The 24667-nt window shown below is 41.2% G+C and overlaps 1 long non-coding RNA gene across 1 annotated transcript in view; it reads right to left on the minus strand.

The window, feature by feature from the left end:
• Positions 1-24667, minus strand: part of LOC135526979 (uncharacterized) — a 29270-nt gene that overhangs the window by 3581 nt on the left and 1022 nt on the right. Inside the window, exons 2-4 of the long non-coding RNA XR_010453376.1 lie at positions 15882-16055; positions 8613-8710; positions 1672-1733 (exon numbers count right to left, since the gene is read on the minus strand). This is a non-coding gene — a long non-coding RNA (uncharacterized LOC135526979). The remainder of the gene's footprint in view (positions 1-1671; positions 1734-8612; positions 8711-15881; positions 16056-24667) is intronic.

Here is a 24667-nt window from a genome sequence, read left to right on the forward strand (position 1 = left end):
CAATAGTCTGATTCCTTTCAAAGTTGCGGTAACTATTATTGATTGTATGTTTGTTTATTCCATGTGTAACTCTGGAGCCAACTTCGGCGGGAGTCGTGACACTATGAGCCTTTTTGTATCATCACATACAGTGTAATTTTGGTTGCCTTGATGTTCTGGAATGTAACAGCTGTTGTGTAACAGCTTCCGACACAGGGATTAGGTGTTGCAATGTCAGAGAGCTTGAACCTTTGTATTATAAAGATCAATGATGCTGAGTTCTGAATAGGTATGGTAAGTTTATGTTTCAAACTGAACCAAACTGCAGTGTGTCCCAAGTTTCCAGACCTAAGAGGTGGTCTGGGTTGAGGACGAGTCAGTGATGGTTAACCCAGCGTCTGAAAGCTGAGTGGCCAGCGTTCTGCGCCTGAGGATGACGGACAAAGAGACGGGAAGTTCAGCGGTCCGGGTCTATGCTGAGTGACATGGCAGAGGCATGCAGAACCTGTCGAGCTGCACTGGAATATCATGTACAATAGGCCCTGGAATGAACACTGTCACCGTGGGGTCATTCAGAGAGATAGAGCAACAAAAGGTAAAAGGTAAACAATGCAGGTTGTCATTAATCAACCCCCTGACCGCACCCTGCTCCTGCCACTCCCTTGGGATTTGTGATGACAGCCAGTTAGTACAGCCAGCCAGCAACCAGCAGACATTAGCTTTGTGTTTCTAAAAAACCTCCAGGCCAGGCTCACTGTGGGTTCATAAACTCAGACGGCTTCACAACTAAAGCAACACACTCTTATGTAACCTATTGACTGACAACGTCTGGAACTTACTGTGTGTCTCTGTGTCTAGATACTGCAGGTCACATATATCTCTGTGGCAGCAACCTCATAGCGTAAAGGTAAGGAACGCAAATCGTTTGCTCTTTCTCCCACTGGTAGTTTCATATGTCTTTTGTTGGAGGGTTTACTTTATTTTGTATGTGTTTTCATTGTCCTGTGTTACTGCTGTGTCTCTCCGAAAGTGGCAAGGCTCAAGCTGGTAGAGGCAGCAGGGCACTCCAGCGGAACTATACAGTAGGCTGACCCACAGACAGCAGGGCCCTTTGATGAGCAATGAATGCGTCCAGCCGCGGAGAACCGTGCGTGTCGCTCTATTGGTCCTGCTCACTCAGACAAATCAGCATCTCTCATCTCACTACTCACACAGCTTGACCCAGAAGGTGGCTGTCAATTTGGCATGGAGTTAACAGGGGTTAATGTTAGGTTAGTCAGAGCAAGGCTGGGTTACAGAACGGGAGTGCAGGGCACGTGCCCCACGGCCATCGACCTTCAGAGGATGGGGCACCCTGGAGGTTGGGGGCTTCCTAAAAGCATATGAACACGTTCTAGGCAATGGCAAAATGTGTAGAATTGTAGGACATTTATTTTAAACCACACAATTTCTCTCATCCTCATGACAAAATGTGTAGAATAGCATTATAAAACTGCACATTTTTATCTCTGCCCAATGTCAAAATGTGCTGAAATGCAGGAAGTTAGCTGTTTTCCCCCCAAAAAATATTTGGCGGGTTGGGAAGTAGGTGACCCGGGGCCCCAAATGCGTTAGTTTGGCCCTGTTGTTGAATGTTGAATAACTAGCCCTGCTGCTCCATGGGGATGGGATACTACACCGACCGAGACTCACTGAGCTCACACTGGTTTGAGGCGTTGTGATGACATGAAAAGAGGGGCCCTCGGAGAGTTTTCCTGTTAAAGAAACAAGAACACAAAAACAAAAGGGAAAGTCAATTTCATGAACGAATATGATTGGCTTGTGTTTGATGACATTCAGTTAGAATTGAAAGTTGAGTAATAGGATATGTAATTCCTTTAAGACTAGACAGGCCTCGGGACAGGCCTGTGAAAAGAGAGGAAGACAAGGAAATATGGGAGGGTTTTTTCATATCACTATCACTATCATTCTATCAAAACACACAGCAGACCAGCACTGTCTCACCCAGATTTGTTCTCAGAGAGAAAGGGAAGAAAGCGGAGAAAGCGGATGTGTGAAATTAACTATTTTCAAATGAAGAATGTGTAGAGATATAAACCATGTCTGTCCAATCAGCTCATGTGGTCTTCGTACTTGGAGTTTTGACAGATGGACATTGTACTCATTGCTGTACAGAATAAAAATGTAATTATATTGTACTGTGTATTAAAACATTAAACTTATATACTTTGTTGATGTTCGCTTTGTTATTGCCACAATAATGTGATTTCATTTTACCGGAAGAAGAAAATCACTTGCATATACTGTATATTTTGAGGAAGGAGGTACTGAACCCTTTCATGGAACCATTTCTCTATGGAAACTACATTCATTCTGCTGTATGAATGTTCATTGAGATTCTGTATTTGAAAAATAGTATTGCATACTTAAGGACACATTTTCTGGAAAATACTGACAATTTTGACAACCAGTTCTCTGTTTCATGTAGTTCAATGAGGGTGATTTACCATTATGGTTTGTTGAAAGTACATTAATTCAACAAGTGAGCTATGTTGAAGTTTTAGCCACATCATTATCGTTTTCTCCTTCAAAGTAAATTGACTAATTTTCTGAAACCAGGTAATGGTCCTACAGGTAATGGGGACGGTAACATGATCCTCAAGCATACATCTTTATTTGAGTGGATACATTTATGACGTGGGCCTATGCACAAATGAGGGGCAATATACCGACAAGGATCAGGTTAAGTAAATAGACTCAGAGATCAATTAATAATATGGATCAAAATAGCTTTTTTGCAGGCCTTACAAACAGCTTTCTCTTTCCAATCAGGACAAGCCAGTTGTTAGATGGTTGTTTTAAGCTCAGACAAACATCAGTCATCATCTACCATCACCGATAGAGTCAACCATGAGTCAACACTTAGTTCCCAGTCACAATAGCTAAGGTGGGCCTCCGAAGAAATGCTTAAACTGCATTCAATTGTCTGGTGAGTCCCAGCTTGTTCAGCCCCAATGGCAAATCTGTCATGGTTTTAAAAACTAATGACATAAACAATGATCTTTTTTTATTAAGCAGACCTGTGTTTTACTTTGGAAATGTGGTTAGTGCCTTTTAATGGAAAGTGTGTGTGTGTGTGTTTCGGAATTATGCATAGGATGCACTTGAAGTGCATTTTTTATGGTGGATTTGTGTAGACCCAAGTTCCAACCCAACTTTAAGTTCAATGTCTGTAACCTACTTCTTCCTTCTGAAAAAAAACAATTGTATATCAAACCAAGCAGCACAAGCAAGTGCATTCATTCCGACACAGTGTAAATATGAATCCTCAAAGGATTCGGTAAAACAGCTGCTGTTTTAACAAGTGGCTTCAAGGGAAATACAAAATGCTGTCATCAGTCGCCTCCCTGTACACTATCTCCTGCTAGGCAACAACAATCCATTCACTCCCAGAGGGAGACAAAAGATGTGTGTCAGGCTGGCAGAGGACGGGCCTGTTTTCTCTTCCTGCTCTCAGTGCCAAGAAAGAGAATGTGTCTCCCAATGGGGAATGCCTATCGATTGCAAGGTGAAAAGGTTTCAGAAACTCTTGGTGAAATCCAAGGCTGTCTGCCATTTTACTTCCCCCAAGAAGAAACAGTAAAAAATACCATGGGAGGAACGTTTTCATTTTTTGAATATTGATAGCAGTTCAGGTTTTCTTCCGTTTCAACAAGTGAAGAAAAAAAAACTGTTGACATTTTCCCCAGTAAAAAGAAAACATGGCACTGTATGAATTTAGTAGTATGGCATTCCACCTGGCACCTGCAAAACGAAAACAGACCAATTCTTGTATTAGGGCTAACATGTCTCCCTACAGAATATGCCCTGGTATGCCCCTGCTAGAGGAACTGGCTGGCCCAACAAAAACACAAAGCTAAAACTGTCAATCTTCTCTACAGTATATAGTAACCATTTTAATTCGAAGAAGCTTGAAAATTGATGGCCGTACTATGAATGGACCACAATAATCCTGTCATCAGCATAGTCAATTGTACAAAAGGGATTTTCTATTTTCTATTAATTGGCAGTCTTCCTCATTGGTTTCCTCTAAGACAGGGATCAGCAACTAGATTCACTCGCAGGCCAATTATTTGTTTTAATGGATGGTCAGGTGGCCGGAACACATTTACAAATAATTTGTAGACTGCAAATTGATATGCAAGAAGAGATATAAACAGATATAATATTTGACTAAAATATAATAATTTTATTTTGTACAAGATCACATATACAGTATCTCGCTAATAAGCATGAAAACACTTTGGAACAGATTTCCAAAATTAAAATCACTTGGAGCTGATTTTCAGGTGTTTTTACAGTGTTTTATGTCCAGCAAAATTTTTTAGAACATGGGGATCAAGTAAAATCAACCGCAGGCCAAATTCAGTCCACGGGCCACCAGTTGGGGAACCCTGCTCTAAGACATCAGAGGACAGTTCGGTCTCTTTGAGTTGTAGTTTTTAATTCCCAATGATGCCTGGTTATTAGGTCTTCTTCTTCCTTCTAGGCCTCCTCTAGTAGTCTGCCTACTTTCCTTGCATGGGAATAATAGAGAGGTCAGAAGAATGGTCTCTCTAGTTGGTGTTGATGGTGGGGATAAATGAAGATTGATGCCCCCGGTCTAATCATCACAGGTGTTCGCTTTTATGAGCAGCGTCTTCCACAAGCAGTTTCTCATTACACTGAGCAGAGCAGGAGGGCCTTCAAGCCTCCTGCATTCCTACAATGCTCTGAGGAGTGTGTAATTTAGGAGACTAAATTTAGGGGGAGGCAAATCAGTTTTTATTCGAAGCAGACCTGACTCAAACAGAGATTCACCACACTGTGGTTGGACTTCAAACCGGCTCGTTACTTGCTCTTTCTCATTTTCAGACTGCTGTACATCTCGTTCCGTCTGAACTCAGCGAATAAAGTCATTTGACTTTTGTTTAATTTGTTTCATCATGGCTGGAGACCCTCTTAACCATTTGCACATTGATGGCAGCAGCTGACTGATAATTTGTCATATATATTCTGGTCAATGCACATCAATTCATATGCTCAAATTTCAGAGGACACCTGACAACATCCTGTGGAAACAGTTTGTAAACACACGATAATCTGAGCAATTCCATTTATGCCGACTCAAGTTAAATAAAATAGAAAACACTGCTCTTCCGTAAGAGTGATCTTCCTAGTTAGGATAAACTGAGATGCAGAAGGGTTGGATTCCACCGTGAGTGTTCATCCATCATCATTGGTATACCAGAATAAAGGCCAGGTAAATGATGCTGTTTGTTGTCCCTCAGAGCAAATATTGGATTGTCCAGATAATGCTGTGAGTCGCTTAGGATTTCCCACAAAGCCTAAGGTACACAGATGTCTAGCCTTTTTAATGGAGGAATTGATTCCTACTCTTTCTTCTTCTTTCAAGCCAAACATCAGTAGCAGGCTCAAGTGGCAGAAAGTTTCCGTTGATGATCCAGACTGACACCAAAGTCTACTGGGAGATTAATGAGGAGGGAGTTCCGTCTCACTGACAGACACACGGGGCCTTGTTCAATCAAAACAGGTTACTGTGTTTCCAGAATAAGACAAAAACTTTCAGCACACTATTATTTTTTACTGGTATATGTAAAACTCCCTGTTATTACATATTTGTTACGTAGTAATAACATAAGTCATTCCCTTATAATTAAATTCAAATGGATATGACATAGGTATTAAGCAGATGTTCTAATTTAATTTTAAAGGTATTATGAACCTTCCTTTGAATAAAAAGGAAAACCATCCGGTGGTCAGCTGGTTAAAAAGCCATCCCTGTCTCCTCCACTTTATAGTGCATTATCACCTCATTGGAACCAGTCATCTGTTAAACAAGCAGCCACAACTCAGTGAGAGAAAAGTGAGCCCTCTACTGCTGAGTTCTATCACCAGACTCTCTCTCTCTCTCTCTCTCCTCTTGTGCACACAACCTGGCAATATCAGCTTCTGTTCCCTGCAGCCCTGCAGTGACTATGATCCTGGAGTTATCTGCCTAGTCAAGCACCACACAGCACTATTGTGTTGTAAGTCACTATACAGTATTGTACATGTTAGATCATGCTCCACATTGACAACCCAAAACATGTACATCAGTCAAAATTGTGTACACAAAAAGATAGGCTAAGATGAAAAACATACAAATGTCAGAAGGAACTTTTGAATTCACTTGAATTGCATCAGGAAAATTAACTGGGAACTAACTGTGGAATTGTATGACTGCAAGATAGGCAAACAACGTAGTAATGGAAAATAAAGTGTGTAGATATGACATTCACATAGATAATAGCAGCTTTCCGCTAGACTGGCTCCAAAATGAGTTGAGCACGTCTAACTCCTTGCAGCTCAGCCTTTGATCTTGTGTTACATCTGTGAAGTATTCCGCAAATTTGTGTCCCTGTGTGTACGCCTTAATTAATTGTAGCCTCCCAGTCCTTTGTTTCTTTCGCCTGCAATGATATCACAGGAGCGAACATGGTGTCTCCCAGACTGGTGTGGCTGTTTGAAGTTCCACTAATAGTGAAGAAAAATCATAGAGAGCCAGTCCTAGATGTTTCCCATTGATCTCGCCTCGCTGGCTACCCTTGAAAACCCTCTCGCCTTCAGTCCCACCGATAATCATCTTTAATGAATAGCTGTGTGCCACGGGAGTGCTGACTAATAGGGATCATGTCAAGGTTCAGGTCTCAAAAACAATCAGGGATTTCCATCTTAACCGTCTGGATGTCTTCCATAATGCCACACACTCTGTGATTGCTCTTGTAATGGGCTTACACCGAAAATAAAACTTGGCACCGTCTAAGCATTCTTGCCCAAGCCCAATCCAAAACCCCAAGCTTGAACCCTCCCTGCCTTCTACACCTCCTCGCCGTGGATGTGAACACTGCCTGTTGGGCTGTTTCAGCAGCTCTTTGTTGCTGTGTTCTGATCTCAGGTGGAGATAGCACTGTGCGAGTGATTGCCTTATAAAAGGCAAGATTGCAAAGTTGGCGACTCCTGGCTCAAGCACAGCTCCCTCTAAGTGTGTCTGAAAGGCCCAACTTGAGCCATTTCCCCCACCTCCAGGGAGGCCCTTATCATCTGCAGGGGTCATCTGCAGGGGCCAGAGACTGTATATCACTTACAAAATACTACACTGATACTGTAAATTAAGTTTAATAGCTGTCGAGGCCAATTAAGGATTCTATGGTTTGTTCTTTTCCGATAAATCGGTAGCAGAAAAACGTTTGAATGTTTCTAAAGGAACTGTGTTGCTCAAAGGCTATCAATCAGACAGTGGCAGCTGCCATATTCTGCTGATGTTTGTGGTCTGGCTAATTGTGTCATGTCGAAATGATTGCACATGCCCTTTTCACTCCCCAGGGGCAGATGAGCATCATAATTACTCAAGTCTCACTCTGACAGGCTGCCATTGCTTTGATTTAGGTTGCTGTAATGATGTGTTTGGTAGCATCTAAGGCTTAGCCAGCTAATTTCTTTGTCACAATTGGTGTAATAGATTGAGATAAATGGCTGGTAGAACATGAACACACCTCCCTCATTACTGTAATCACCGCCAATGTTGTCACTACAGTGGTCAGTCGTTTCAAGGGAATTCAGGCAGCTCCCATTTGAAGAAACAACACAGTTAACCATTCCTAGCAACTGCACACACTTCAATTTGAATTGCAGGAATATTTTCAAGAATAAAAAAAAAACACATTTGTCTTACAACATAGAAATAGTGAATGTCTAATACATAATAAACAAATATGACATCTCAAATCAGGATTTGGCCCAACTTGTACTTCCACAATGTCCTCTTATTTCCACTCTGACCTCTGTTAATCGGTGGAATAGAGTTTCTCAACTATCCGTAGAAGATTGCTCCTGTCTCAGTGAAGGTGAGCTGAAGAGGGAGAGCAGACACGTCTGAGATAGAAGCGTTACCTCTGCTTTCCTGGTGCAACAGGTGTTGACCTGCCCAGAACAGCCTGAGCATAGCGAGATATCCCACTCAACCCTGCTGGGCCTGGGTCCACAATGACGTGCTACAGCAGCAGAGATATAGCTCCAATCTGATCATCAGACTGACTCGCTCTGATGGCCCTGGGTTCAACAAAGGTGCCATACAGAGAACACACAATAATGACAACTGTCAGAGAATCATGGCAAATCAGTGAATTGTAAATTACTATCAAACACCATGTTAATATATGGAAATGCAGGTTGTTTACTAAGGTAATTGTAGCATTACTGCAGGTATAAGAGAAACGTATTGTAGTGTTACTTATTTTCCCAGTGTATTCTGATTCAAGTGCGGAGGTAACAATCCTAGTAGATGTAGTCACATAAATCATGACAGCGTCACAGAGATTGCCCTACGTAAACACTACAGATGCAATCATTGCTCAGGGACTACGTGTCCGACTATTTGCGCCATCTAGTGAAAAGTGATACTCTGACCTGTCCAGCAGCACACAAAGCCTGCCTCCATCCTCAGGTGAGATATCTCTGAAAGCTTCCCTCCTGAATCCCTTAACTAAATATTGTGAGTGTCCCTCTTGACATTCTAGAGCCTGCTTATTTACCTTCAGATCCCAAGGATTAGCAGCTTAGCACTTCTCCACAGTGGGCAGGCGGTCAAAGTTCACAATCCCTGAGAGTGGTGGGAGTCCTGGCGTTTAACCTGTTTGAAAAGGTAAGGAGACTGACTATATTAGTTAAGGGATACATTGAGATTGTTCATTTATTCTTTTTCAAAAAAATGTATCTTGTGAGAAGGAAAAATATAGAAAATCGTGAAAATATAGGATATTAATTCAATGCCTCTCAAAAAAATTGTAAGCACTTAAGGCTAATTATCTGATCAGACTCATAATCCCACTAATTCAATATAGATTTCAATACAACATCACCGAGCCAGCCTCCTGAATCCAGTTAAGGGTTTTACCCAAACTGCAATTAGTGTTGAGACTTGGATTTTGTTCTGTAATGACTCAACTGAATTGGACTGCATAGCAGCCCTGTGCAGTGAGTCAAATGACTGCTAACATCCTCCTCTGTGGCTAAAGAAATGCTAGACCAGCCAAAATAAAAATTTGAATAAACTTTAACATGTCAGCAAGCTCTTATATATAATTTATTTTCAACTATCTTGGATGGATCAGAGGGAGATAATTGCTGACGAATTTGCAACAACAACAAAAAATCCTTCCCCCTTCTTCCCCTAGCATAACGTCAGACTTGGGTATGCTTATAGCGCTGGTGTTTTGGTACAGCTGTGTACTCTGACAGGACTATTAAATAATATTACTCTGTGTGATGTGGACTGTAAAGCTTTTAAGTGAATCACATGTACTTTGAATATGTCATTTAATGTTTCCATTTCCAAGCTTTTAGTGGAGGTAGAAGTACAACTTGGTGGTCTGACTTAAGCGCTTGTATGGCTTTGCATATCAATGAATTAAAAACAATAACAAAATTGCAAAAATATGACAACAATGCAACACATTATTTATTGATGTGGTTACACTTATCACCAGTCTTCTCTGCAGCCAATGAAAAGCCCCAATGGAGCACCTGCTCTCCCGTGGCTTGACTAAAGTGAACGGGCCTTGGGCGGACTGATAGAGTGCAAGACTTGACTAAATGAGGGCACATTGACTATGTGCACTGAAGGGAGGAATCTTCATCTGGGAGGCATCCACATGGGTGGTAAAGTGGGAGGTACGACAGCTTGGCCAAGTGGAAATGTTATCGCACCATACAGGTTTCAGTGAAAGCCGCTTTCTATGAGTACCAGGTAAGAAGGGATTGACAGGAACATGTAAAGATGTTCAACGCCACAGACACTGAATACGTTTATTAAAGCATATTCTTTTCACTTCACTTTCTCAGAAGCACACCACACACAAAAAGTTCTCAATCCTTTTGGCTGGTCTAACGTCTGCATGCATCTACATATACTACCACGAAGCTGTCCAATGGAACATATCCTCTCTAGACCACTATGTAGAACCTGGATCCCTCCCTCTTTCTTGTGACGATGCAGTTCTACCTTAACGCTGATCTTGACATCTGTCTCCTGCAAGAAGGACAATAGTGTGCCTATTCCCAACCACTGACCCCCTACAGCTGGCCCCATGCAAATGGAAAGTGTCCGCTTCCAACAGCTGCACTCCAGAGGTAAACACAGACAGAGAGTGCTTGTTCACGCTTATCTCTTTACCTGACATCAGCTTCTTCACTCACGCCTAAATATTTAACTCTAGCCAAAAATCCCCGTAAAAACAGACTATTTGTATCTTATGGAATAAGCGGGGAAAAAGGCCCACAATTGGTTGTCCGATTGATGCCAATTTTCAGAAGATGCTTTATCTGCCAAACTTAAATCAGGGTACAAAAATAGGCATCGCATAATTGTAGAATAGGATTTATTTTTTAATGGTGTTGCATGCAAAAGGAGAAGACCAAGTTTGTGGGTGCATTTCCTCTGGAACACACCATACAGCCAGTGTTGTGCTGTGAATTTGTTCCTTTAGTCTTGTGGTGGGACATCTTTTCCAAGGATGTTTAGCCTAATCCACTTCAGCTGCCTTCATTCAAGGCTGGTAACAGACACCCCAAGAACTGACTCTGCTGGTGTAACTGGGCAACCTGGACTCTGAGGTAGACATAACGTAGTAAACATAAATCTGTCCCCCTCCATTTAGTATGATATGTTACGTTTCGAATGGTATGTATTCATTTGTGGCTATCCATCATCCATTTCGTATGATATGATGCGAATTCTAATGTGCTGTGGCTAACGTTAGATAGGCTAGGGGTTAGGGTTAAGGGTAAAGGTTAGGTATAAGGTTAGAGGTAAGGTTAAAGGTTAGGACCTAAGTTAAAACCTCTTACATCTATGGGGGCGCTATTTCATTTTTGGATGAAAAACGTTCCTGTTTTAAACAAGATATTTTGTCACAAAAAGATGCTCGACTATGCATATAATTGATAGCTTTCGAAAGAAAACACTCTGACGTGTCCAAAACTACCAAGATATTCTCTGTGCGTGCCCTAGAACGTGAGCTTCAGGCAAAACCAAGATGAGATGGCATCAAGGAAATGAACAGGATTTTTGAGGCTCTGTTTTCCATTGTCTCCTTATATGGCTGTGAATGCGAGAGGAATGAGCCTGCCCTTTCTGTCGTTTCCCCAAGGTGTCTGCAGCATTGTGACGTATTTGTAGGCAGATCATTGGAAGATTGACCATAAGAGACCACATTTACCAGGTGTCCGCCCGGTGTCCTGCGCCGAAATTGGTGCGCAAAAGTCACCTGCCAGTATTTTTCCATGCGATACAGAGAGGAAAGCAAGCTTCCACGAACTGCATATCAATGAAGAGATATGTGAAAAAACACCTTGAGGATTGATTCCAAACAACGTTTGCCATGTTTCGGTCGATATTATGTAGTTAATCCGGAAAAAGTTTTACGTTGTAGGTGACTGAATTTTCGGTTCGTTTCGGTAGCCAGACGCAATGTAGAAAACAGAACGATTTCTCCTACACACAGACGCTTTCAGGAAAAACTGCGCATTTGGTATGTAACTGAGAGTCTCCTCATTGAAAACATCAGAAGCTCTTCAAAGGTAAATGATTTTATTTATTTGGTTATCTGGTTTTTGTGAAAATGTTGCGTGCAAAAATGCTACTCAAAATGCTATGCTAGCTTTGCATACTCTTACACAAATTAGTCAATTTCTATGGTTCAAAAGCATATTTTGAAAATCTGAGATGACAGTGTTGTTAAGAAAAGGCTAAGCTTCAGAGCAGACGCATTATTTTCATTTTATTTGCGATTTTCAGAAATCGTTAACGTTGCGTTATGCTAATGAGCCTGAGGCTTTAGTCACAAACCCGGATCTGGGATGGGGAGTTTCAAGAAGTTAAAGGGTTACGGTTAGGGTTCAGGATGTGTTAGCTAACACTTAATTAGAGTTGCTAATTAGCTAAATTGCAAAAGTTGTCCATGATGAAATTTGAACACGCAACCTTTGGGTTGGTAGACGTTCACTTTATACACCTACCCATCCACCCCAACCAACCACCATCCTTTTGTTTTTGCCTTAAGTAATCTTCTGTCTAATGTAACAATAACATATCATACTAATTTAACTGTCCCAGATTTACATTTACTATGTTACGTCTAGTTTGAGACCAGACTGAACTGGGAGACAGTTTTAAAAAAGCATTCGACGAGTCTGGGTATGATCCACTTTTATGAAATGATGAGTAACATTTTCTTATTGCAGCGCGCGCCCCATGCCCCTGCTGTGAGAACTTGCTGCCGCAGATATGACTCTCATTACGTGTGCACTGAAGTCCTCAGGAGAAAAGCCTACCGTATCAGCTTTCCATTTCCACTGCCTTGCCAAATGCAAACCATGTTGTACAGTTGGCATGTGACAAATATTAGAGTTGTTACGAAATATTTCAAGTATAAACATAAATTATTATATGATTTCAACTACATATGAGAACCACTTCCTAAATCACACTTTATAAACCATGTTATTTTCCACATCTTGGTGAAATCTTGTGACCTTTTCATAGCCCGAGTTTCACTGAAAAATGTAGACATGCAGAAAGAAACCATAGATAGAAACACCCAACCAGTGTGGCTGTTGAAACACCCAACCAGAGTGGCTGTTGAATAATACATTTCTTAAGATAAGGTTTGCATATAAGAAATACTGTAGGTTTTATAAGAAATACTGTAAATACCAAACTTTAACTGCAGTATTATTGTGTTTTATTTGTTATATTTGGGAGAGTGCCAGTCTTCACACGTCGCTACTTGTGCAACAATTTTTCATTTTTGAAGGTGTTAAATATACACATCTATTATAAACGAAAGCTTCCTTTTCAAAATAAGCGAATTATGCGGCATCTTCATCATCCAGGATTTCTACATATGGACAGCTTTTCAATTCTGCTGCCTGGGATTCCGCACACCGCCCCTGAGAGTATTTTCCTGGATTCTAAAGGCAGTGGTCGGGTATGACACTGCTGGGTATTCTAACAGATGGAGACTCAGTATGAATCAGGTCTAAGTCTTGGCCAAGGCCTGAATGTGTGTGTTGGACTACACATCACATTTCTGAAGACCACACAGTTTCCACAAGCATGTCTAAATCTCTCTGCTGCCCTCTATCTTAGTCACAACATCTCCCCGTGGGATGAAGGTCACAAGTTCAACACTAACGGGGTACGCTCACAGAGGCCTTGTCAGGCTATTTAGTGCTGCTAATTACCCCTAAAAAATAGATGTATTTTGATTAATACAAATATGTTTCTCCTGACTTTTTATTGGAGATAGGAAAACAATCATGAGGCTAAAAGTATGTGGAGAGCTTACTCACAGACATAGGGATTTGAACCAATCAAATTATTCTACAGGGGATTTTTAACATTTTTAAATTTAAATACCAGTGAGATGGTACATAGTATTTTTCCACTTAGTGGAGTTCAAGGAGCCATTGTGTTTCCCATCACTACTGTTTAAGCCTCCTGTCCAACATCTTTTATGCAACATGTGCTCCCAACCTGCTGCCTCTCCTATATAATCTCAAGGTGTTTATCGGCTGGAGGGAGAAGAACCTCAGCAGTGTGAGAAATGACCCCCCAGCCAGTGATCCCACAGCAACAACAACATCCTCCCAGTCCATCGTATTCCTGCGCAAATATACAGACAAAAAGATGATTTCATTACCTATGGAGCGGGTGTCTGAGCAGCAAGGGAGAGGAAGGCATAAGTGATCTCATCCAATGTGCTGAAGCCTCGCAGTTATAAATGAGTTTGTCATACCACCGTGTTTGGCCATAAATGACCTCACCAGACGTGCTGCTGTAATAAACTAAACTAATAAGAATGTGCAGGAAGAAAAACACTGCCTGCGGCGAGCAAGACTACTAAGGACCGGGTCCCGGCTGTTAAAAACATAAATCTTGCCCCTGATAAATCTCAACGGACGGCTGTCACCTGACTTGGCGAGTTGGAGTGAAGGGTGGGTTGAGTGGGTGGTGGGAGGATCAACGCTAGAGACACTCACACCTTGGACATCCGCAGCCGTGGAGGAAAGCCCCCTCCACTGTGAAAAGAGATTTCCATATGTACTTGTACCTTCTGTGGCCCTTTAACCCAGAACAGATGTCCACAATAAATACCCTTGACCCACAGAGGCAATTCTAGCGTGCTATCGAGGACACTTTTTTTGTAGTTTGCTGAACTTGTTTGTAGGTTTCTGGCTGGTCAACACCTGACCAATCTGCAAGGTTTAATATGGAAGTGTAAAGCTTATTTTTCGGTATCCCTGGACATAGGAGTATAGGAAAGAGCAATATATTAACATCTAATTGGGTAAAGTAACAGCTTAGCTTGCATATACTGCTGGCTCCCGGGGGAACCGTGTGCGAGCTGTTACAATCTGCCTCCTGTTATGAGGTGTGGTAATATCAACTTGCCATTTTACTCTTTTCACTATACGGAGATATTTGCATGTTCATTTGTAATTTATTGACATATTGACACAACAACATATTTTTGGGGAACCCGGATTCGAGTCCTTATTGAAGGTTACCATCTGATGAAGAATGAGATATCTGAAAGGGATCACAAGTGGAGCATTTCAAAAGACAAACAAATGATGCTGCCAGGCCCATTCTTTGGTAAGGGTGGTCACTTTGTGATCAACCATGCGAGGAGGATAAAGACTTGTTCACATGCTATTCAACAATATCCAGGTCAGATAAGTATGCTAATTGCTCACTATGTAAAATGTTTATTTTGTGGAGGAAGCTCAAACAAACTAAACCAATATTTACAGAGGTACTGCAGCCAAATATTCCCACTGTTTCCCAGGAACTACAGCTAGCTCATTTATCTTGAATTCGCTTGAGCACAAAGTTGTCCCTGACACTAAATGTCATCTGACTGTGATGCAGGAAACCAATGCTTGAGTACATGTTCCTGAACAATTTTTTAGTGTGGTATTAGTTTTAAAAAGCTTTATTGACTTCTTCAGGATCGGTGTCCCTCCCATGGGATGGTTAAGCTAATGTAGGCTTATGGGATTAGCATGAGGTTGTATGTAACAAGAAAACTTCTCAGGACATAGACATATCTGATATTGGCAGAAAGCTTAAATTGTTGTTAATCTAACTGCACTGTCCAATTTACAATTATAGAGTACCATGCTATTGTTTGAGGAGTGCACAGTTTTGAACATGAAAAGCCATTAATAAACAAATTAGGCACATTTTGGCAGTCTTGATACAACATTTTGAACAGAAATGCAATGGTTCATTGGATCAGTCTAAAACGTTGCACATACACTGTTGCCATCTAGTGGACAAAATCTAAATTGCAGCTGTGCTGGAATAATACATTATGGCCTTTCTCTTGTGTTGCAAAGATGATGGTACAAAAGAAATACAAACGAACGGTTGGTCTTTTCTTTGTATTATCTTTTACCAGATCTATTGTGTTATATTCTCCTACATTCCTTTCACATTTCCATAAATGTCAAAGTGTTTCCTTTCAAATGGTACCAAGTATATGCATATCCTTGCTTCAGGGCCTGAGTTACAGGCAGTTCGAATTGGGTATGTCATTTTAGGCGAAAATTGTTCATGTCAACTGATCAGCAGTCTGTATCACAAATTAGGACATCTCGGAGTTTTAAAGATTTGAAAATGGCTATGAGTAAGATGGGAAGATGAACTTGGGTTAGCTTTAGCTTCATTATGGAGATCTTGAAGAGGAATTGGCTGTGCATGTCAGTAGTCATAGAGATCAAGCACATGAACTTACCCAATGTCACCCTGATCTTCAGGTTACCGTACATCTGTGAACCCTGCATCACATGCTTGATGGCGGAAATCTTGGTGGTCTGTTGTTGGTCACTATTAAAACTGCATTATTTTTCTTCCCCTTGATCCCTGGAAATGTCTACAACACCAAGATGCCCTCTCTTGGAAGATGCAGCTGTGTGTGGTTACAAAACAGGAAACAGCTGTTAGGAGTGTCCCTATGCAAAGCTCTTTAGGTCTGGGCCCAGACTCCTGTACAGGTTGTCATGTTTGTTTTCAGAACAAGCAAGGTTCGATCTGAGGCGTTCCGGAGTCAATGGGCTAGAGGAATTTTAGGGTTCACAGGCAGATACTTTGTGTCTGGGGGTAAGTGACAGTACATGGCTAAACAGATGACCCATAAGTACACTGCACTTCTGTTCATATTACGTCACTTAAAAATAATATCCACATTCCATGTATTTTATGTTGCTTGTACGTGAGTCATGTTCAATAACCTTTTAGCATTAATATTTGGAGACACCACGTCCAAAATGATTGTCACCCTTTATGAAAATAAGCAAAAAAGACTGTATAAAATAAATAATAGAAATACTGGGCTATATTGTATGTTATATTATTTTATAGTAATACAATTGCTCAGAAAAAAAATAAAATCTTACAAATAATTTTTTTTAAATCACAAAAAGACTAATGACACTGTAACTTTTTATAAAATGTTTCATGAAATTGCAGAAAACATTAGGACGGATCTGAGCAGTGGTGTAAAGTACTTAAGTAAAAATAATTGAATGTACTACATAAGTAGTTTTTTTGGGTATCTGTATTTTACTATTTATATTTTTGACTACTTTTACTTCACTACATTCCTAAAGACAATTATGTACTTTTTACTCCATACAGTTTCCCTGACACCAAAAAGTACTCTTTACATTTTGAATGCTTAGCAGGACAGGAAAAATGTCCAAATCACGCACTTATCAAGAGAACATCCCTGGTCATCCCTACTGCCTCTGTTCTGGCGTACTCACTAAGCACAAATGCTTAGTTTGTAAATTATGCCTGCGTGTTGGAGTGTGCCCCTGGCGATCCCTCAATGAAAAACAAGAGAATCGTGCTGTCTGGTTTGCTTAATATAAGGAATTTGAAATGATTTATACTTTTCCTTTTGATACTTAAGTACATTTTAGCAAATAAATGTACTTTTGATACTTAAGTATATTTTAAACTAAATACTTTGACTTTTACACAAGTAGTATTTTACTGGTTGCCTTTCACTTTTGCTTGAGTCATTTTCTATTAAGGTATCTTTACTTTTACTCAAATATGACAATTGGGTACTTTTCCACCACTGGATCTGAGACCATTCATTCATACATACTGTAATCTTTCCAGATCCTTGATATTCTTCATCTGCCCTTATGGACTCAAACCAAATGGTTTTCAAGTCGAGACTGAGATGGCCATTACAAAATGTTGATTTGGTAGTCAATAAACTATTTCTTTGTGTGCTTGGGGTTATTGTCTTGCTAGAAGATTCACAAAAAAACATGTACGCTACTGTATTTTCTTGACAAGTACATAAGCATATACAGTAGGCTAATTTGTAGCAACACTGAACCATGCATGAGAGCACCAGCTGTTCCGGTTGACTGTGTGATCTCGCTCTCCATAGCCAATGTGAGTAAGACCTTTAAACAGGTTAACATTCGCAAGGCCACAGGGCCAGATGGAATACCAGGACCCGTACTCAGAGAATGTGCTGACCAGCTGGCAAATATCTTCACTGACATTTGTAACATGTCCCTGACCCGATCTGTATTCTGAACTTGTTTCAAGCAGACCACCATAGTGCCCGTGCCCAAGAAAGCCAAGGTAACATTCGTCCCATAGCACTCACATGTATAGCCATGAAATGCTTTGAAAGGCTGGTCATGGCTAACATCAACACCATCATCCCAGACACCCTGTAACCACTCCAATTCACATACCACCCCAAATGATACACAGATGACGCAATCTCTATTGCACTCCACACTGCCCTCACCCACCTGGACAAAAGGAATACATATGTACGAATGCTGTTCATTGAATACAGCTCTGCATTCAACACCATAGCCCCCTCCAAGCTCATCACCAAGCTCAGAAACTTTTGACTGAATAACTCTCTCTGCAACTGGATCCTTGACTTCCTGACAGGCTGCCCCTAAGAGGTGATGTTAGACAACAACACATCCGCCACACTGACTATCAACATGGGGGCCCCTCAGGAGTGTGTGCTTAGTCCCCTCCTGTACTCCCTATTCATGACTGCATTGCTGCGCATGACTCCAACACCATCATCAAGTTTGCTGACAACACAATGGTGGTAGGACTGACCACCAATGATGAGGCAGCCTATAGGGAGGAGACTTGTCAGTGTGGTGCGTGGACAATAATCTCTCCCCCAATGTAAGCAAGACAAAGGAGCTGACCACAGACTATAGGAAACAGAGGGGAGAGCACCCCCCCATCCACATCAATGGAACTGTAGTGGAGCGGGTTGAGAGCTTCACATTCCTCTTTGTACACATCACTAAGGAATTAACATGGTCCACACACACACCCACACACTTGTGAAGTGGGCACGGCAGTACTTCTTCCTCCTCGGGAGGCTGAAAATATTTGGCATGAAGCCCTCAGATCTTCAAAAAATTTAAACAGCTGCACCATTGAGAGGATATTGACTGGCTGCATCACCGCTTCCTAGGGCAACAGCTAGGCACTCGACCGTAAGGCGCTACAGAGGGTAGTGAGTATGGCCCAGTACATCACAGGGGCCAAGCTCCCTGCCATCCAGGACCTCTATACCAGGTGGTATCAGAGGAAGGCCCAAAGACTCCAGGCACCCAAGCCATAGACTGTTTTCTCTGCTATCACACGGCAAGCAGTACCAATGCACCAAGTTTGGAACTAACAGGACCCTAAACAGCTTCTACCCCCAAGCCATAAGGCTTCTAAACAAGACTGCTAAATAGCTAATGAAATGGCTACACAGACTACCTGCATTGACCCTTTTTTGCATGGACTCTCTTGCACTGACTTTATGCACACGCACTGGACACCTGCAGTAGCTGTGCGTGGGTAAAATCACTGGGGAAGTTGTTTGCTCTATAACTTGTTAGTTCATATGCCTTGCGACCGTGATATATGCTTAAAACTAGTTAGGGATAGGCGGGACGCAAATGTCTCAACTGGCCAATTGCCAGGGAAAATGCAGTGCGCCAGATTCAAATAAAATACTATAAAATTCAAACTTTCATTAAATCACACATGTAAGATACTCAATTAAAGCTACACTTGTTGTGAATCCAGCCAACATGTCAGATTTTAAAAATGCTTTTCGGTGAAAGCATAAGAAGCTATTATCTGATAGACTGCACCATCTGTACCAGCAGTAAACAAAGGGGTTAGCATATTTCAATCCTGCAGGCGCTACACAAAAAACTGAAATAAAATATAAAACATGCATTGCCTTTGACGAGCTTCTTTTGTTGGCACTCCAATATGTCCCATAAACATCACAATTGGTCCTTTTGTTCGATTAATTCCGTCCATATATGTCCAAAATGTCCATTTATAAAGCACGCTTGATCCAGAAAGAAAACAGCTTACAAAAAACGCAACGTCACTACAAAATATTTCAAAACTTGCCTTTAAACATTGCCAAAATATATAAAACTACTTTTGTAATACAACTTTAGGTATTTTTAAAGGCTGTCTTCCACTTGTCTCCCTCCCGTACGGTAGGCATTCAGAATGTCCAACTTGGAGAAGATGACTGCCCCCTGGAGACGCTCGAAAGCTGAGGAGATGAGTGGTAGTGGGTAACAGTTTTTAACCTTAAGGTCATTAAGACCCCGGTAGTTGATACACAGACCCAGGGTCTTGTCCTTTTTCTCCACAAAGAAGAACCCAGCGCCGGTGGAGGAGGCAGATGGACGCATAACCTTGCAGTGAGAGAGTCCTCAATATACCTTTCCATCGCTTTGGTCTTCGGACCCAACAGGGAATAAAGCCGCCCCCAAGGCGTTGCAGTGCCCAGGAGAAGGTCGATAGCACAGTCGTAGGACCAATGCAGAGGAAGAGATGTGGCGTGGGCAGAGTTGAAAACCTCCTGTAAGTCCTGGTACTCCGTGAGAACGGAGGAGAGTTCAGAGGTTTTACCCAAGGCCGCAAAGAGACGTCCCTGGGCAGGCTGCGCTGACATCAGACAATGTGCATGGCAAAACGGCGTCCAACCCATGATGGTTTACTATTGTGGCTTGCTGCCTAGTTGGGAATCTGCAGAATTGCTCCAGCAATGTATTGAACACATGGTCATGGATTTCTGCCAGGGTATGGAGTCCCTCCATAAGGCTTTGCAGTAACTCTTCTAATGATGGCTCCTTGGTAGGAGACAGCATTGCGGAGCTGGTCAGAGTGTGCTGAGTCAGTCATGGCCAGTTCGTACTATCACGGCTCAGGCTAAGACCCAGATGCAGACACAGGAGGCGGATAGTATGAGTCTCAGAGTTTATTTCAGTACAAGGGACAGGCAAGCGGTAGGTCAAGGCAGGCAAAGTCGTAATCCATATCAGAGTCAGGCAGGAACAGGGTGGCAGGCAGGATCAGGGTCAGGACAGGCAGAAAGGTCAGAACTGGGAAAACTAGGAAAAGCAAAAACTAGAGCACAGGAATCACGGGAACATGCTGGTAGGTCTTGACTGGACAAGACAAACTGGCAACAGACAAACAGAAAACGCAGGTATAAATACACATGAGGTAATGGGAGACACTTGTCAGGGGATGGAATCAATCACAAGAGAGGTGAAACAGATCAGGGTGTGACATATTGGCTTTTATTTGATACTTTTTTATCAAGGGAGGCCAAGTGCTCGCTGGGTTACCTTGCATTCAATGCTATGGACGGCAACAGTGTCAAACTCTTTATGACCAGACCGCATCAGATAGACGGCCTACACATTCAGATAGAGTGGCGCTGTTTCGTTCGCTCGGATGCTTTCTACGGTGAGATACATTCAACCTCTTGCGCAATGACGGAAAATTATGAAAATACAGGGAGGTGAAAGATAAATTATTTTATATATTTTCTTTTATTTATTTTGGGTGAGGAAGCATCCACAAATATACAACGTTGGACACCTGCTGTTACGAAGCATGTAAATAATACAATTTGATTTGATTTGATTTAAATATTGTTACTATGTGTAATTCTACATGGTTGTACATACTGTATGCACAATTCAGAGAGCTTGGCTTGTTTAAAATACTTTAATTTGGACTCACCCATCTGACAGCTCTTTTTTTGGCAGAAATGTGACTGCGAAACAGCAGGAAACAGTAGCCTCTATACAGAATGTATTATCATAAGAAGTAAGAACAGTTGGTATACCAGCATTAAGTGGATATATCAACATTTATATAAAAAACGTGCAATGTAAATACTGTATTCTGGGACTATGGCCAGCCTAAATATTGAGGTTTGAGTCGCTACCTTAATGGCATTCTCCTTCAATACATTTTTGCATTGAATACATCTTGAGTATTTTCTTGGGTGAGTGAATTCTGTCCCATGGTCTTTTGCTACAAATCTCCACCACATTCAGCAAGAGAGATAAACACACTGAGGCGAACATGATGTTGATGAAGATGGATTATAAAAAGCACGTTAACCAGGTAGAACACCAGCAAGTCACCATTGATTTGACATTCTATTTCTCAGCAGGGTATTCGGGGGACTTAATCATTTGTTCATCCAATGATTATTGCTGAAGGCATTGTATCACTTTGTTTTTTTTGAACGGTGTGGAGAATGTACCCGAGGGTAGTGGTTAGGGCTGTCCTGGTGACCGTATTACCGCCACACAGGTGGTCACGAGTCATGAAGGCAGTCAAATTCCATATGACCGTTTAGTCATGGTAATTAGGCTTCTCCAAGCTCTGATGCTGCTGCTGGTCATTAGTAGCCTACCAAACGTACTAACTGCCTGTTACTCAGCACTCTGTTGTACCTCTTATCACTCTGACATCAATGCAAATGTGATCAAAAATCTATCACTTCAAGACAGCCCATGAGCTCATGTTGCGCAACATTTCTATGGGCTATACAATTGCTCAAGAAAACAGAGTGATGGCCTCTACTAAAAAGAGGATCCATCAGCTTTCTATAGGCTAGGCCTACTATATTTATTTCTCAACATTCCTAATATTAAGCACATTGCTTATATTTACAACAGGAGTATAGCCTACCTGGCTGGCATGAAAATGAACCATGGGAAGTGTCCTCAATTTGTTATTTAAGTGAATCGATCACATATACTGTATATGTATCTTTTCCTGCTCTCCATGTTTTGATGAAGGTGCATGATGATGGTCTATTATAGATTTTAAATAATTCACATATAATATTTTGTATTTGTAAAGACTATTAAATCAAGTAGTCTGATGGGTGACAATATTAGCCTATCACTTGTGACTTATATATTATCACTTGTGAATGATGCCCAGCATAATAAAAAAATGCCTCTTTTTGCGACTTTTCCTAATAATAGTCGCTCACCTAATGTAGCCTAGCCCATAAGCCTATATGTTTTGATAAGGTTTGTATCACAACTAAAGTGACCAAATAAAGTCTTAAAATTAAGCACATTAATCCGTTTTACGAGGGGTGTAGAGCCTAACTGGCATACAGTTGAAGTCGGAAGTTTTCATACAGTACACAGTACACATACAGTACAAAACTATCGTTTTGGCAAGTCTGTTAGGACATCTACTTTGTGCATGACACAAGTATTTTTTTTTTAAACAATTGTTTACAGACAGATTATTTCACTTATAATTCACTGTATCACAATTCCAGTGGGTCAGAAGTTTACATACACTAAGTTAACTGTGCATTTAAACAGCTTGGAAAATTCGAGAAAATTATGTAATGGCTTTAGAAGCTTCTGATAGGCTAATTGACATCATTTGAGTCAATTGGAGGTGTACCTGCGGATGTATTTCAAGGCCTACCTTCAAACTCAGTGCATCTTTGCTTGACATCATGGGAAAATCAAAAGAAATCAGCCAAGTCTGGTTCATCCTTGAGAGCAATTTATAAAAGCCTGAAGGTACCACGTTCATCTGTACAAACAATAGTACGCAAGTATAAACACCATGGGACCAAGCAGCCGTCATACCACTCAGGAAGGAGATGCGTCCTGTCTCCGAGAGATTAATGTACTTTGGTGCGAAATTGCAAATCAATCCCAGAACAACAGCAAAGGACCCTGTGAAGATGCTGGAGGAAACACGTTCAAAAGTATCTGTATCCACAGTAAAACTAGTCCTATATCGACATAACCTGAAAGACCGCTCAACAAGGAAGAAGCCACTGCTCCAAAACCGCCATTAAAAAGCCAGACTACGGTTTGCAACTGCACATGGGGACAAAGGTCGTACTTTTTGGAGAAATGTCCTGTGGTCTGATGAAACAAAAATAGAACTGTTTAGCCATAATGACTGTTGTTATATTTGGAGGAAAAAGGGGGTGGCTTGCAAGCCGAAGAACACCATCCCAACCGTGAAGCACAGGGGGTGGCAGCATAATGTCGTGGGGGTGCTTTGCTGCAGGAGGGACTGGTGCGCGCCACAAAATAGATGGCATCACGAGGACGGAAAATTATGTGGATATATTGAAGCACATCTCAAGACATCAGTCAGGAAGTTAAAGCTTGGTCGCAAATGGGTCTTCCAAATGGACAATGACCCCAAGCACATGTCCAAAGATGTGACGAAACGGCTTAAGGACAACAAAGTCAAGGTATTGGAGTGGCCATCAAAAAGCCCTGACCTCAATCCCATCATTTGTTTTTGGGTAGAACTGAAAAAGCGTGTGCGAGCAAGGAGGCCTACAAACCTAACTCAGTTACACCAGCTCTGTCAGGAGGAATGGGCCAAAATTCACCCAACTTATTGTAGGAAGCTTGTGGAAGGCTACCCGAAACGTTTGACCCAAGTTAAACAATTTAAAGGCAATGCTACCAAATACTAATTGAGTGTATGTTAACTTCTGAACAACTGGGAATGTGATGAACGAAATAAAAGCTGAAATAAATCACTCTCTACTTTTATTCTGACATTTCACATTCTTAAAATAAAGTGGTGATCCGAACTGACCTAAAAATGGGAATTTTTACTGGAATTAAATGTCAGGAATTGTAAAAAACTGAGTTTAAATGTATTTGGCTAAGGTCTATGTAAACTTCCGACTTCAACTGTACATAAACAGTGCGCGAGTTTCAAGTTTGAGGAAGATAATTTTTACCCTATAATAAAAGCATTACATGCATAATTGCATTTGCGGTCACTTTTGGTAATGGTGTTTTCTGCTAATGGACCATTTGCGCTTATAGCCTACTACCATTGCTGCGCTTATAATGTGAAGAAATAGTCTAATTGTTAATTTGGAGAAAATATTTTGTTCAATTGTATACTTCATACTTCATACTGTAAAATAATGCCACGGAATTCTAAGAAAATCTTGTCTGCTAAATTAACTAGTGTAGCCCACAGCCATTTGTCATAGCCAGATCCGGACCTAACATAAGGACAACTCATACTATGCTATTCTGTTCTTCTGAAATTGACTACATTTTCTTCATATCATGTTTCTTTAGACCTGTCTAAAATAAATAATGTATTTATTGGTGTAAGCTATATTACACGGATTTAGACTTTTTAAAATGTAGATGTTCCAAAGGT

The sequence above is a fragment of the Oncorhynchus masou genome, chromosome 32, assembly GCF_036934945.1.
Source record: "Oncorhynchus masou masou isolate Uvic2021 chromosome 32, UVic_Omas_1.1, whole genome shotgun sequence".
In the NCBI taxonomy this organism is placed as follows: Eukaryota; Metazoa; Chordata; class Actinopteri; order Salmoniformes; family Salmonidae; genus Oncorhynchus; species Oncorhynchus masou.